Raw genomic sequence first — 15,354 nt, 5'->3', positions numbered from 1 at the left:
TAAGCGCGCGAGAGCTCAACAAACAGAGATAGCTATAGATTTACGCACCGCTTGGAGTTACCAAACGAAGCAAATTAGAGAAAATAATAAATTGTTTATTTCGCGATAAGATTGTCGGTATTTCTTGAATTCTTCTCAGACTGAGAAACAGAAAACTTGAAGAGAAAAGAAGATAGATCTTCAGCTCGTTCTAAACTATCCTCTGACTCCAGTTCCGTTGTCTCTATGCAACATTGATGGATCGATGATTAAAATCGACAAGTTTGTTTTGCTGAAACTTTTTCGGAAGTATGATTTCTTCAAGTGCTCCTAGTCCATCGCCAGTTGTAGATGTTGTTTTAATCGATGGATTATTTTTTTTTCATCTTTTAAAAGATCTCCGGTAAACCTTTGAGCGATTTTCTGAACACATCCTCGGCAAGATTTGTGCTGTGTCAGCGAGAGAAGTACATCTTACTTTTGACAGACAGTAACCCCTTCCATGAAGGACGCAGAACATGATCGTTGGGATCAAAATAAGGAAAGATTACAATCCTACTCCATTTCTGTTTCCACTCAGAAGCAGCCTGCAAATTTCATAAAACTTCGCAATGATAGCTCAAATCCTCTCTTATAGATTACTTATACCGTTCATAGGCAAAAAAAAGACCTGTTGTGCTTTACTTGGAAGGAAAGTTGTGTTTGCCACATATGAAGATAAGTGCTATAAATTTGTGACAAGGGAAGATGATGTGGTAAAAACTGAATTGTGCTGCAGCCACTAAGAGGCAGATTCTCGAATAATTTCCCATCTTGGTAAACTACCAACAAGTAGCAAAGTCATTATTAGCGCTTCCGATATGGATATTGGTGTTATTGCTTTGGGAAATGTAAAATTGACGCTACCATCAAGGTATAGATGGAAGTAGGTCTCTTTTCCAATAACACGCAGAAATTCATAAATCTTCGAGAGATGTTCGTGAATTTGGGTGTTGATGTGTGTAACGCGCAGGGTAACGCGTTACCGGGTTCCCACGCATTTACCGGATGTATGACTTGTGTATGGTCCCCATGGTTTAGTTCATCGCAATTTGAGCGAATGCCACCGAAAAATGTCCCAGTTTCTACAATCCGTTTGATTGAAGTGGATGGAACTATGTGAATCAGAAGTTTAGAATGAAATGGTTTGAAAGATCTCAGTAGTCAGTATCCTATCGCTATCTCTGTTCGTTATGCTCTCGGGCGCTTATTTCTCACACGCTCGCACTCGCTGGGATTTACTATACCTAAATTTTTTAACTTCTAAGACGTCTGCCACTATTAAAGCTACACTTAATATCATCTGCCAGGATATATTTTAAAGTAGTGACAAAAAGAGGAATTTTTTATGTATAATTTTTATACGGTCCTCATGGTTTAGTTCAGGGGTGTTTTTCCCTACATTGGAGGGCGTCTTTCGCTACCAACGCTGCACTTGAAATCGTCTGCCATAGCATATTTGAAAACTATGGAAAAAATGGGATTTCTTGATACAAATCTTTTCCGTGACCCTTATAGTTTGGTAATTTAGTTGATCACCTAAAGAAGTCACCTATTCAGCGCCGCCCCAAGTTAATGCTGCCACTTACGACTGGCAGACGAGTGATTTTATTATTAGTTTTCAACGTACTTTCAGCCTGTATTGTCAAATTTTTTGTCGCTTATGGTTTAGTTACTATGTACGCTGCCTCCCGGTCTATTAGCCGTTGTTCCAAAGTACGAAGAGAAACAGGTTTTCAAAGCAGACGTGGAATGGAACTGTGACTAAAATTTTGAAAGACAAAGGGAACGTAATAAAGGTGCTGACAAAAGTGGAGCAAGTTTATTTGATTTTATAACAATTATTTAATTTTTGATGTTGATGATATTCTATGTATTTTATAACACACCGCTGTGTCGCTATTGGTTATAGATATTTACCTTTAACAAAGTGTAAACTTAGCATTTTCATATTCTATAAACGGTATACAATTTGCAGCACGAAAAGCCCTGCTACGTTTGGGACAAATGATAGTATGCTTGAGGGGAGCTATTACGGCACGTAGCGGCTTAGACGGGATGAAATATATTGCAACACAGGGTTGGTGGAAAGTCGGTATAACCAAATATAATTTATTCATTTACGCAATACTATTTTATCTCTTAGATCCATCTTATGTGAACAGAATAATAACATTAATCCCATTGCCGAGCCGTAGAGAAACGCCCCACACTAAAATTAGAAGCATCTGTTATAATTTTAGAACTTATCTACGTAACCTTACGTTAAGATGCAATACTTAAGTATTAATGCGAGAGTATATTTAACTTAACGACAAAAGGTTATGTTTACAATCCAGATTTATTACATACTAATTGAAAAGGTTTCCTTGACTGTACCAGATGTCATCCTCTTAACCTCTTCAGTAGAAAGGAATACATTACATTACATGCTATCGATGATAAGCAGCTTTTTGTGAGGGTAACATGCACGTTCATATTTTATGGCACAATAAAATATACGTATCTGTACCTACTAAATTTTCATTACCTGCTACCGTTATTAAAATCAACATGGAGTTAGTAAGTCGTTTTAACTCAAAATTCATTACCTTGGTTAATAGAAAACAAGGAACATTGAAACCACCTTATTAAAAGTTTAATTTCGTAAGCTCTTTTTGTTCACTCCCATTTAATAAAGCAATTGTTGCTTGGATTTTAGGTAATTACCTCACCCTCACTTAATTTCGTAGGGTTGTGTATTTATTGGACCTATACTAACATATATACCATTCTCACTCTCTTATTCTCTTTTTCCAACTTTTTTCAATTGAAAAACAACTCAAGTGTCAGATAGCAGGGTTTTTCAAATGCCGATCATTACTTATGCAGAACTCCATCGGGAAAACATTTTATAAAGCTGGAAACAGTGGAACATACGCGTTGATTGTTTCTCTGTAAAAATAAACCAGTTTGGGAAGTTATCGCCGTTTTTACTGGCCCGCCTATGAATAATATAAACCTTTCATGCGCGTAACATGCCAATTATCCGCGTCAATTTCAATTTTTAATGGAACATATCTCAACTTGCCCTACATGCACGAATTATCTGCGCTTCCTTGTAAATTACTCTGAAGTTGGAAAATCATTCTATGCGTCTCCAATGCAATGGTCTTCGTTATTAATAAAAGCAAGCCGGATGCTGTTCGTTCATCCTCAAGGTTTTGTGGGTTGATGTTTCATGTTTCAGTTAAAATTATCTGACAGCTGTACTTCTGAATGGATACATTTGTTTCCATGTCAGATAAGTTTGACGATAAGAGGAAAGTATAACTACTTTTTGTTAAAAATGTGTAACTTTTTTTTATTAATTCGTGAAAGTTGTTCTAAAATTGCATTCCTACAAGAAACAATAAATTGGTATAATCGCTTCAATAAAATACTATACAACTTATATTTAGTGCTAACACACCGATTACGATAATTGCCAATTGGGGCATTCCCTTTACTACAAACTGAGCTACAAACACTTCGGCGCAATTGGTAAGCTTATATATACAATGAGGTGATCTTTGATTTTAATTATAAATTATAATAAATTATATTATAAAAGACAATAAATTAAATGAATACATTGGCCAAAGGTTTTCCACTTCAGTACCAGAAAAACGAGCATGGCTTTTGACTTCGTAGGTTTTACCTTACGACCATTAAAATCAAATCAACATTCTAAGTAAATACCATTTTCAATATAGAAAAAAAAAGAAGGAAAAGTAATATTAGGGGCTGTAACCGAGGAACGATTAGGAAATTGCGGTTATTGACTGCCTTACTGAACTTCCACGAACTGGAATCACTTATTGAAATCAAATCAAAGGCACATGCGAGCGACTGGCACAATACAAATGATTAATCGATTATAATATTAAGTTACGATAACCCGAATTATATATACTTTAATTTACAATCGCACCTTTTACTTATAACAGTATTGATCAGAGCACATAATGTTAGATTGTAACAATATTTGCACAACTGTTGAATTTTCTTTAGCATACTCGCTGGTATTTACCATGAAGCTACGTCAAATCCAAATACTGGAGGCACTTTGCGCTACACGTCATCAAGGCTTCGATCATCTTGCTCTTGGCGAAAAACGAAATTTAAAGGTAAGTAGCATTCAATACGTAAAACTAAGTTTATCATTGCTGAAACGGAATAATAAGGACAGAAACTTTACGTCTACAAAGCTTTCTTATTTAATGCAGTACACCCTTACGTTTACAAACACTATTTTTATGCCAAAGTATAATACGTGTTAGGAACTTTTTACTCGCGTCTATAATTAAAGTGTTTACATCTTAAAAAAAGTTTATTGTGGTTGTATCCTTGGCCATTTTTGCAGTTAATGAGGTATACTGCATATTTTTAAAATAGTGTTATTGCATATATGTCGTAATCAATCACTTATTACTTCTTAAGATTGGTAAAATATCTTCCAATAGTCTATAAAAGAATATGGAATGGTATCCAAGTTGCTTACATTGCTTACTTTGGATTAGTGGTGGCACTAATAAACTGATGCGGAATTTGCGATGCGTATTTAAGACTAGAGATCAAACTCTTAAACCTAAGTGTAAAATCACCAAGCGTCGGTTTTCTTGTCTTAGTTAACCATATCTGATGGATAGCTTTCTATCTGAATACATTTGTTTTAAGGGAAATTAACAATAATTTTCCATAAAAAAATAATAACATTTGAAAATGAACTGTACCTTATAGAAAATTCGATTCTAAGCAAATTCATTTTTATTCATTTTTTCCCGCAACGCGATAGTTAACGATACAATTGAAGCAAAATGCGAAAAGAAGTGACATTTTCGCATTTTTGGTACGTTTTTTGTTTATAACAACATGTTCCCGGAGTTTCCGACCCAGGGGGACTGTATGATTTTCCAATTCAGCGGATTTTTTACATGGAATACACTTGGTTTCGTTGAGCGCAATGATAACATCCAGCCCAAACCGCAATTTGACTGGACTAGTTTTAATTAATTTTCTGTATTGAGTTAATCTTTCTCACAAAGATAACTGGTCATGGGATGGCGGAACTTCCTCCTTGTGTTTTAAGTTAAGGTGCATTCGTAATCTTTATTTATGCATAAAACACCTAGATAACCGGTGACTATGGGCATGGTATTCTATTTAACTGAGACCCAAATGTCTGTAGACATATTAGGGTTGTCGTATAGTTGACAAATTTTATTTTGACATCTGGGACCACATCTCGAGTATTATTTCCCATTCTTTTTACACGATTTCTCGGTAACTAATTGAACAATTTTGAAGAACTAAAAACCGTTGTGTGAGTAATTAAAACCCCTTCAGAATTATAGGTCATTACACCCATCGTTACATTAAAAAAATTAGTGGGGGGGTTGCAACTCCTAGCACATGCTTAAAATTACAAAAATATTTTTACATGAAAATTGGCGCCCCTCGATATATCAAGCCGGTTTAAGATCCTACTAAATTTCAAACGGTCGCGATTTTGTTTCTAAGGGACGCAATCCCGTTTTATTATGTAATAATAATGAATTCTCGTGTATTAATCAATCAAATAAGACAAATGTTATTTGAATACATGTTATAAATCAAATGCGAGATACGAGTATGAAATTGGCCCAATGTCAATCTTTGGCTTCAGATGGACACTAATTATAAGTTATATACAATAAAAATAAAGGTGGTGGTTTAACATTTTGGATACCTCAAAGGTGATCCTCAAATTTTTTTTACAAATTAAAAATCACGCGGAACACTTTTTAATTTAAATTTGTTGATTTTTGGACAGGTTGCCCATTATGTATGGCATTATATATAGCATATATCTCGGTAAATAACGACTATATAAAATTTTTATTTTTTATTATTTATGGAGTTTTTTCTCTTTTCGATGACATAACATGTTAGTACCCTTATACAAAGAAATTTTTCAAAAAAATGTAGAAAATACTATAAGTAATTACCTACACCAATAACATTAATCAGATATCCTACATCAAAATATAACAAACGGGGTGTCAATTTTAAAACTTGCAGCCATATTTTGCAAACTAAAGATATTGAAAATCGCGAAAAACCGTTTCGGAGGTATCGAGGGGGAACTAGAATGACGTTATGAGTGACAACCCCCCACCCACTTTAATAACGATTTTACGCGATTTTCAATATCTTCTATAGGTTGGAAAATATGGCCGACTGCAAGTTTTAAAATTGACACCCTGTATAAACGTGTACGTTTCTTATTAAAGCCAAAACGAACTCGGCAATAAAATGGTTTTCATGGTAATAAGTGTTCAAAATATTCGCCAAGGGAAGGACCTAACCTATCACGAAAAGTTTGAAATGAATGTCTGGGAGAAAGTTCTCATGCATTTCTAATTTAGATTTGTCTTCAAGGTTGAATAAAAAAAACGCACACGTTCGCAGTTGTTTATTTCGATGTAGGATATTCAAATTAATGTTATTGATGTAATTACTGAATAAAGAGTATTTAAGATTGAAAAATTTTGTTGTATAAGGGTCTCAACATTTTACGTCATCGAAAAGAGAACAAAAATTATTATCAACTGAGCCTAATGAAAGAGTACATTGCTATTTAAAGAACTCAATTGTTTTTCGCTACCCATTTGTTGTGTGAAAGAAAAACAACTGAATCAAATTAATGCTGCCTTATTATGGGAAACAACTTTTATTCAAAAAATGTTGTAAACCAGTGGTTATTTTCAGATATATTTAGTATATTTCATACATAATGGGCACCCTGTATGGATCGAGTCGGTACTTTTGAGCGAACTCGAACTGTGTAAGGTGCAATTTTATTACGTGAATGAAATGTTTGCTGTCGCGATTTTGTACACACACTTTTGATGCTCGTTTTGATCTCGAGTTTTTTCCGTTTGAACGAAACTTTCGTGTATAAATAAAAGTATCCGATAAAAAATCAAGTGTTGTGTATTTACCCCCAAGTAAAATTGCATGTATATCATTCTGTACGTATAGTAGGCGTGGATGAAGTCATTAACGATAAACTTACGCATCTAGAATGCTTGGGTCGTTATCCGAGTCAGCAGAACACCTCACTGACGCGGCGCGGCAGTGCCGTTTAGGCGACACAAATTGCACTGTAAACAGAGGATGCTGCTCTGCCATTGCTTTAAATGGGATGCCAATCTCAACATTCCGTTGGTTCCATTTTGACTTAATATAAAAAGCGAAGCGCATAGCCAGCGAGAGACCTAGGTGCTATATGAAAGCGTATATCTTGTCCGCGCATTTTTAATAGTTACAAAAAGAAAAAGCAACAGTTCTTTGCGGAAATAAAAAATCATTATCATTTAAATTTGTTGATTTTATATGGCTCAAGTTGGCAGTTTTCAGCGAACTCCTTCGGTTTTCATAATAATTGAATAAAACTAAATTTTGCAATTTCTTATTTGTTTATTCCACAAGAAAAAATCATAGAAATAAGGGGATGTAAACGATTTTTAAAGATTGTTTTCAATGTCGTCTTCAATTTGGCATACAATCTTTCCTATAGAGATCTTTTTTCACTAAAATGATGTACAACAATTTACGGTGTTCTATTACACTTTGACTACTATAGAAACGCTACTTATTTAAGGCATGTTTTTTCTGTAGTATATCAAAGAAACCTTATCTTTTCCAATGCACGCCTTTTTCGAAAGATAAGAAGAATTAATACCTATGGAACTATTTATACCGCCCACATCATCAATTTGTCGTATGTTAAACTTTAACGTTTCCTATAAGTCTCATTTAATTTGGAAAAGGATTCTTTTCTTTTCATCCGTTGCATCGGAGTAGAGCAGGTATTAGGAATTGCAATTTCTTATCAACTTTGGATATCGTAATCCGATTTCTTAAAACTAAATACGTAGGTACCTTATAGATATACGTACGAAACCTGGTCATCCAATTTTGTTCATTTTATTAAAGACGGTAATCCACGTCATAAAATTGTTATATAGCTATATCTGTAGAATTTACGCCTCCGCGAGCATAAATTTTTATATACCGTGCATTTTCCCAACTTCAAATTTGCTCACGGATTGAAACAAAACAAGTGGAAAGGTTATGAGTTTACCATAGTAATAGACTATTTAATATGCATTACAGATTTTCTCGTCGGAATATCTGGGTAAAGTTTTACGAAAATATTAGATATTTAACGTGTAATTTACCAAATACCTACGTATACTTGCGAACTGAATTTACTTTCATGGTGGAACATCGGCGAATATTCTTGTTGCTAATTTTAGCAACATTAATTCCTCGTTCCAATTTATACTACAGTAATTTTGCTTCTTTATTTTGCAATAAAATAACTAATCCGAGGAAGCTTCAAGGTATAATTAAAGGGATATCTGCGGCGTATATTATTAATTAACATGAATTAATCAATGCTTAAACTGCTTCATTGTGATGATCTCGAAATTGCTAGAAATAAGGAACTTGAAACTTGGGGGGGGGGGGTATTTTAGTATGATAAAGGACTACCGTCCTTCCACAATCAGTTTTCCTCATTATAAAGATGGAACATTTGAAAACAGAAATATATTACCAGGTATATTACATTATCAGAACAAAAACCCTGCAATTTACAATAAAAATAGCATTTTATTAAACCTATAACATAATGAAACATTGAGAACTGATACAATTGGTACTTTCTAGAATTTAAATACCAGTTTATAGCAAATGCTCAAATAAATGATCACTGCGCAATGCCCATCTTGGACTGATAACTTTACCTATTGTTATATGTAGTACAAATTCTCTTTGTCGGGTTATTTCACCTCCCGGTCTTCAGATTTTCCCCAAGCTCCTTTAAAATGCTTTCGAAGTTCTTTTAAATTTATTTTCAACTCTTCCTAAAGTTCTACTTAAATTCTACAGTTCTCAAACCATCTTCACGTTCCCCTCAAGCGTTTTTCTTTGAAGTTTTGTTCTCAGGTTCGCAAGAATTCCCCAAGTTCACCGCTAGTTCCATCAATTTATTGGAACAATGTAAGTGAATGTATAAGCATTTCGTTAATGCAATGTTTGAATCTAACGCACTCTTTTCAGAAACTTTCACCACGTCCATCGGCCCCTGAAGCAAAGTAACCTTATGTGAACATTATTATAATGAACAAATGTGCTAATAAAAATTGATTTTTACCATCATTTTGGACCAGTGGTAATTCAGTCCTTGCGAGAGCTGGTGTAGCATCGATTGTACTGACATTACATTTCGAGGGAGCAAGACGACGTTCCTGGCGAAGGTACTGCTGAAAGCTTTGGAAGCAAATACTCTGGAAGCGAGTTTTCTTTGGGGTGAACATTCCCAAAGAGACCTTTTTGGAGTCGAATTTTCCGGGGGCGAATCTTCCTGGGTGAGAATATTCCGGGATCGAATTTTAAGGGGCGAGCTTTTCTGGGCGAATTTACAGCACACGTATGAAAGTGAAAGGTGAAATTAGATTTAGCGGTGTACTATGAAATTATATCACGTCAATATATTATCCATTCGAACACAATTTTCGTTTCGTTAGAACAACGGATTTAACTGTAGCTGGAACCATTTGAGATAGACTTGGAGAATAAATAATACGAATAAAGCAAGTCCTAATTTTCAATTCAACTTCGGGTAAATATATAAGATCGTGCCAACCTTCTGTTAATTTTTATATGATATACATCGGAACATTATCAAGAGGACTAAATTTAAAACAAGGGCATGAAATGAATTAATATTTTAATTAATTCCGTACAACTCAGTTCTTAAATTATGACTTTCCTTCCGAATGCCGCCGTTTCATATTTTACCCGTTAACTTGTAATAAACCCTGGAACGAAGACTTATGGCGTTTTGGCTTTCATTAAAGATTAATATAATATGCATACATTAAAATATGCGCACGAACGAAACACAAACACAGCGTGTGTTTTCGTAAGTTCTAAACAAATAAGACCCATTTGCCTTCTTTTTATTGTTATGTATGTATACAAATGAAGTAATTTGTATGTTATTTGTGGCCCGTAGAAAAATAGTAACCCCCAGTCATGCAATATGGCTTTCAAGTACCTAACTCTCCGAAACCGTTGCCGACTTCCTGCACTGCCATATTTGAAATGCCTTTTAAAAAGTTTTCGTGTGGTCAAACACTTTATCGCAGCTTTTGGGCGGTTCTAAAAACTATTTCTCAAAGTTTCTTAATGTATGAACTTCATTGTTATTTCACTATCTGCGTCTTTTGTTTCAATTTGTAGTATTTGTAATGGCTGAGTTCACCTTTTAACTTCCGTCCGTAAACTGATATAAAATTCAATTGCCCCTTGGCCCTAACCTAACGTGGATGCGTCTGGAATGTAAGGTTTGACGAAGGGCCAATATAATTCCATAAAATCATCTCCTGTTGTGTCTTCGACAACCACTGAGTAAATAAATAATAACTGAATTAATGTTGACGTTTAGCTCTTTTTAGTGCCACGTGAGTTTAGTAGGTACATTTTACCTACCTTTTCGTTTAAATTTTTATTTATAGGGATTTACTGGTATACCTACACTGTACGACATTTTCAACTTTTATTACATTCGAACAAAGTGGGCTAGTGAATATTTAAAACGGGAGACCAGTTTTTTTTGTGAAAATTAGCACGAATGTCGTTTCAGGCAAATTTCTACTTTTATTTTTGGTGTTCTCTACGGGATGACTTTTTTAAACGACGTACTATTTACAAAGCCTCTTTTGTGAGCGGAAGTAGACCCTTCGGAATGGTATAAATTCTGGCATTCTAGTTATGCTGGTTCATTATTTACGATGTGAAATAAGCAAAGTATAAGAACAATAACTTCTGCTACAGAATATATTACACTCAAAGTAAAATAATTTAAAAATTAGATCATATAATTGGCATGGAAATCAATTCCTAAACCAAACGGTGTATGAATATATAACACATGATCTACTAGAAGACACATTGACCATGCATCGGTCCATTCCTCGTGCGTGCTATTGATATGAAATTGTAGTAAAAGCAATAATCTTAGACACGGCACAAAAGGCACGCTAGGAAAAATATGCGTTGCCAGTTTAGATTCTAAATGCTGGTTATCTACTTTAACCATTACTTTCCACATTTTCGCTTCGCCATTCCTAGATTGTATTGTCTCCATCTTGTGCAGGCTATTTGGATTAACGTTAGTTTTTTTTTTTATTATTTCCGTTTTGATTTAACCGTACTGTTCCGTTAAAGGCACTCTTGACAAAATTTTTTCAGGCAACCCATTTCCAATGTGTTTGTTTACATATTAAGATTGCTAAAAAATGTATTTCACTCGGTACACAGATGGGCGAAGATTGACCTTATGTGGGATCTATTGGACTACTACCACTCGATTTGTTTTACCACCACCATTCTACGTTACTCACACCTTTCATATTATTAATATTTTTGTTCCCCTTTCAAAGATTTCTTGCTCACTTAAAATTTAATGCCCAGCTACAGCGCAGACGGTTTTTGTGGAAAGAAAGCTTCTTACACGGACCGCAACTCGGCCTCGACCGTCGGCAAAAAAGCGTTGAACTAAGTGAAAAAATTTTGCTCTTAAAACGACAGCAACTCGAAACTGGCAAAAAAAACCCTTCTAAACGCGTACTCCCGTATTTAAACATACTTTTCTCCTTACATTGCATCCAGATTTGATAACTAATTAACGACCCTTGGTACCCCGATCAAACAACTTGCGACAAGACGCTTGGTTTTTAATTTTCTATGAGAACAAACAATTTTTTTACAATTAAACAACCACCTTATCCCAAGACAATTACATTATTCTCTTCTAAAATAAACAAAATACGCAATAAATCAACTCGGACTTGTCACAAATGCATTAACAACAAATTGACTGCGAAGATTGAGATAAAAAATTTTCTTCACTTTATTAGTTCTAAGAAATACACATTCTTTTACATCTAAGTAAACAAACAAGACCTAATAAAATATAGGTTGGGAAAAAAGAACTCACCAAGACAAAAACGGACAGCAAATTAGTATTAAACTGTATAGCAAAATTAATTGTTTGTAAAGACATGAATGCATATTAGAATAGTTGTCAAGTACCTAAATTTATGAAAAGCCGAATCATAGACTCCACTGGAATTCCCAAAAAAGGAATACACACAACATAAAAAGAAAAAAACATTAAACATGATAATAAATTCACATAGTTTGGATATTGCCCAGCTAGCAATTGAGGTGTCATTCGACGTCGATTCGACTTCAAATAAGTAACGACACCAATTTCAATAAGTGCAGTATAACATAAATTCGACGTCGAATCGATTTAAGTGGTGTTTTTTGACACGTCGATTCGATGTGAGAAATAAGTTGAATAGGTGTGATTTAACTAATAGGTGTTAGGTGTCTAGACACCTTATTAGGTAATTTTCTACGTCGAATCGACGTGGCGGGTTACTTATTTTCTACATGTCGTTTTGAACTTATAACCATACTTCATTACTGTCCTCTCGTTTTAAAGAATAGTACCTACAGTTAATAAGAATACTGTTATGAACTTTATGGCTGGCGTCATGTCAGACAAATTACCTATTATATGTAAAATATTGAATATGTTTAATTTCATGATTTCTATGTAGAAATATTTCGTGGGAATGCATTTTCTATGATAAACATATATCTTCTGCCTTCAAAAAACACAAAGCCCCTCTGAAATAACTATTATAAAAATAATAAAAAAATAATTATTCGTTTTTCATTTTTATAGTTGTATATTTTTGGCAGTTTAAGTATTTTATTCAAACATACAATCATTAATAATACCTAAATATAATTAGATTTTAATTGTATAACACATATTTATTCATTAATGCTAAAAAACATGTATGATGATATTTTGGCCGTCTACGCTAGTCAATAACTATGTTTGCCTTCTCGTTATATTAATCTAATAAGTAGAATACCCTAATTTGCACCTATATTTTCGACCTCATGTTTCAAGTTGGTGAAGAACAAGCTACTTTTGATACCTATTACCTAATTGGTGTACAATATTACCAATTTTTATACACCTAATTGTAACAAAGTCATGTAAATACCGTATTATATACATATTGGTGGTCTGTTTAAGTATACCTAATACAATACGTGTAATCGCAACTAAGTATGTTGGGAATTCGACCTATCTAACTAAACCAACCTATTAAGTGTAAGTCCAACACCAAACTCCACCTACGTTCATTAAATCGACACCTATTAGGAGCGCATGTAACTTCTTTTGGTAGATTAGTACCCTTGTTAGCAACACAACTTATGATTGTAACCTGTACTGCCAGGGATTCACAACCTATTACGGATTACCTATTGTTTAGGTCGACATTGATACTTACTATTATCTCTTCACCCAACAGATGCAGTAAAGCTCCCCCCAAAAAAATCCCGGCAAATTTAAATGAACATTTTTAATTGGCCGAATTTTCAAAACCTGTAACACACGCAACTATTTGCTTCCAATTATAATTGCCGTATCTGAATTGACATCCTTAACCACAAACCTGTCACTGCGTTTTGTATTTGTCTTGCCTCAATTTGCCGTTAATTTCATTTATACGAACAAAATAATCTTTCTGAACTTAATAAACAATTTGAAACTATGTACTGCTGTGTGTTCAAAGATCAATATTCAAAACATAACACTATATAAATAAATGCTACTAAATAGGTGATCTGTCGGTTCGACCAATTGGTCGAAAAAACTTAATGGTGAAATATTCAAGTCATTTCAACCTATTGGTCGAAATGTAAGTAACTGTATTTTCTTATTAGGTGTCTATGAATTTTCTTCTTTTCCTATTTAGTCATTTTGTCGACTTTGGCCTATATCTCCTATTAGGTTATATTTATAACGTGAACAAAGTTACCTAATAAGTCATGGAACGAATATATTACCAATTAGGTAACAAGCGTCCCTTTAGTTAGGTTACAAATTGGCAGAAATAAGGTCCTTCTACCTACTGCTCCTATTAGGTGATACAAAGTTAGGTATATATGCCACTCCTTAATTGGTATTTTTGACGTACCTCACCTATTAGATGACCATTTACCATTACCATAGTTGTTTGCATCCTAATAAGAGGTAATTTCACCAATATGTCACCAGTGCCTAATAGCACAGATTTAAATAGTATATTTAAATCTGTGCTAATAGGTAACATATTTAACGTATTTAACGTATTCAACATAAACATTACATAATTTCTACCTACTTTGGTCGAATTTCTTTTGCCTCAAGTTGCTGACACCTAAATTCTTAGCTGGGTGGGTGGCCAGTTCCAAAATCCCACACACAGTTGTCTTTAGTTGTACTTGGTGCAACAAGAACTCTCTTAAAACCATTTGCATTTCACAAGAAAGGATAAATCGATACATAAAACAAAGGCACAACGAGAACACTCCGTATGCTTTCAGTAGATCCCTGGGTAACTTGAGACCGATATGAATAGAGCAAGCGTCAACATATTTGTACATAACATAAACAATTAAATAGCACCGGTAGACTCAGAGAGGTGACATATTTGCACCGTCGCGGCGCCAGCGTAGCAAAAGATTGGCACATAAAAACAAGTACATATAAATATTATCTCTGGCGTGTGTCGGACGCACTATGAACTTTTGTGGTTTATCGAAACAAATCACCCTGCTAAATATTAATATTCATTGTTAGCCGGTTCAAATAAACAGTGCACGGAGCATTACGTTAATTATAACATTACAACAAAACAAAGAAACATGTCGTGGAAAAATATTAGTCTAGATGAATTAATTAATGCCTAGTGAAATATGTAACAATCTTGACCCAACGCAAATAAACAATTTAATGTCGATGTCCCAAACTGCAGCACCATCAACAAAAAGCTATAAAATTAATTAAGTATATGGATTAATTCGGTACACTAGTTGAATATCTTCCTTAAGCGGTCACATTGTATCTAAATAAGTATAAATAAAAACAGGTAAATCTGTCAGGTGATGGTCCTATGAAGGAATTTTGATGGAGAGTTGTTGTTAACAAAGAAAACAAGTTGTTACGTTACGAATTGGGTAGCACTCATTTAGCCACAATGGGTGTAATTAGTTATAATTGATAATACCCTGTTGCATACATAAACGTACGTTTTCCTTAAATTAAAAATTTCCCAATATTGTTTTGTCATTACTCGTCATAATGTGATTTTCCCTGCCGTTTTGTGTCCGTCCTTGTACTTCGTG

At 34.3% G+C, this 15,354-nt stretch overlaps 1 protein-coding gene across 1 annotated transcript in view; it reads left to right on the top strand.

Annotated features, from left to right (window-relative positions):
- Positions 1–15,354, top strand: part of LOC116165684 (toll-like receptor 4) — a 104,823-nt gene that overhangs the window by 78,245 nt on the left and 11,224 nt on the right. Inside the window, exon 3 of the mRNA XM_031480336.1 lies at positions 4,051–4,166. The gene's annotated coding sequence lies outside the window, so the exon portion shown is untranslated. The remainder of the gene's footprint in view (positions 1–4,050; positions 4,167–15,354) is intronic.

The sequence above is a fragment of the Photinus pyralis genome, unplaced genomic scaffold, assembly GCF_008802855.1.
Source record: "Photinus pyralis isolate 1611_PpyrPB1 unplaced genomic scaffold, Ppyr1.3 Ppyr1.4_LG3a, whole genome shotgun sequence".
Lineage (NCBI taxonomy): Eukaryota > Metazoa > Arthropoda > Insecta > Coleoptera > Lampyridae > Photinus > Photinus pyralis.
Note: the sequence above shows the minus strand (reverse complement) of the source record. Positions and strands in the feature narration are given on the sequence as shown.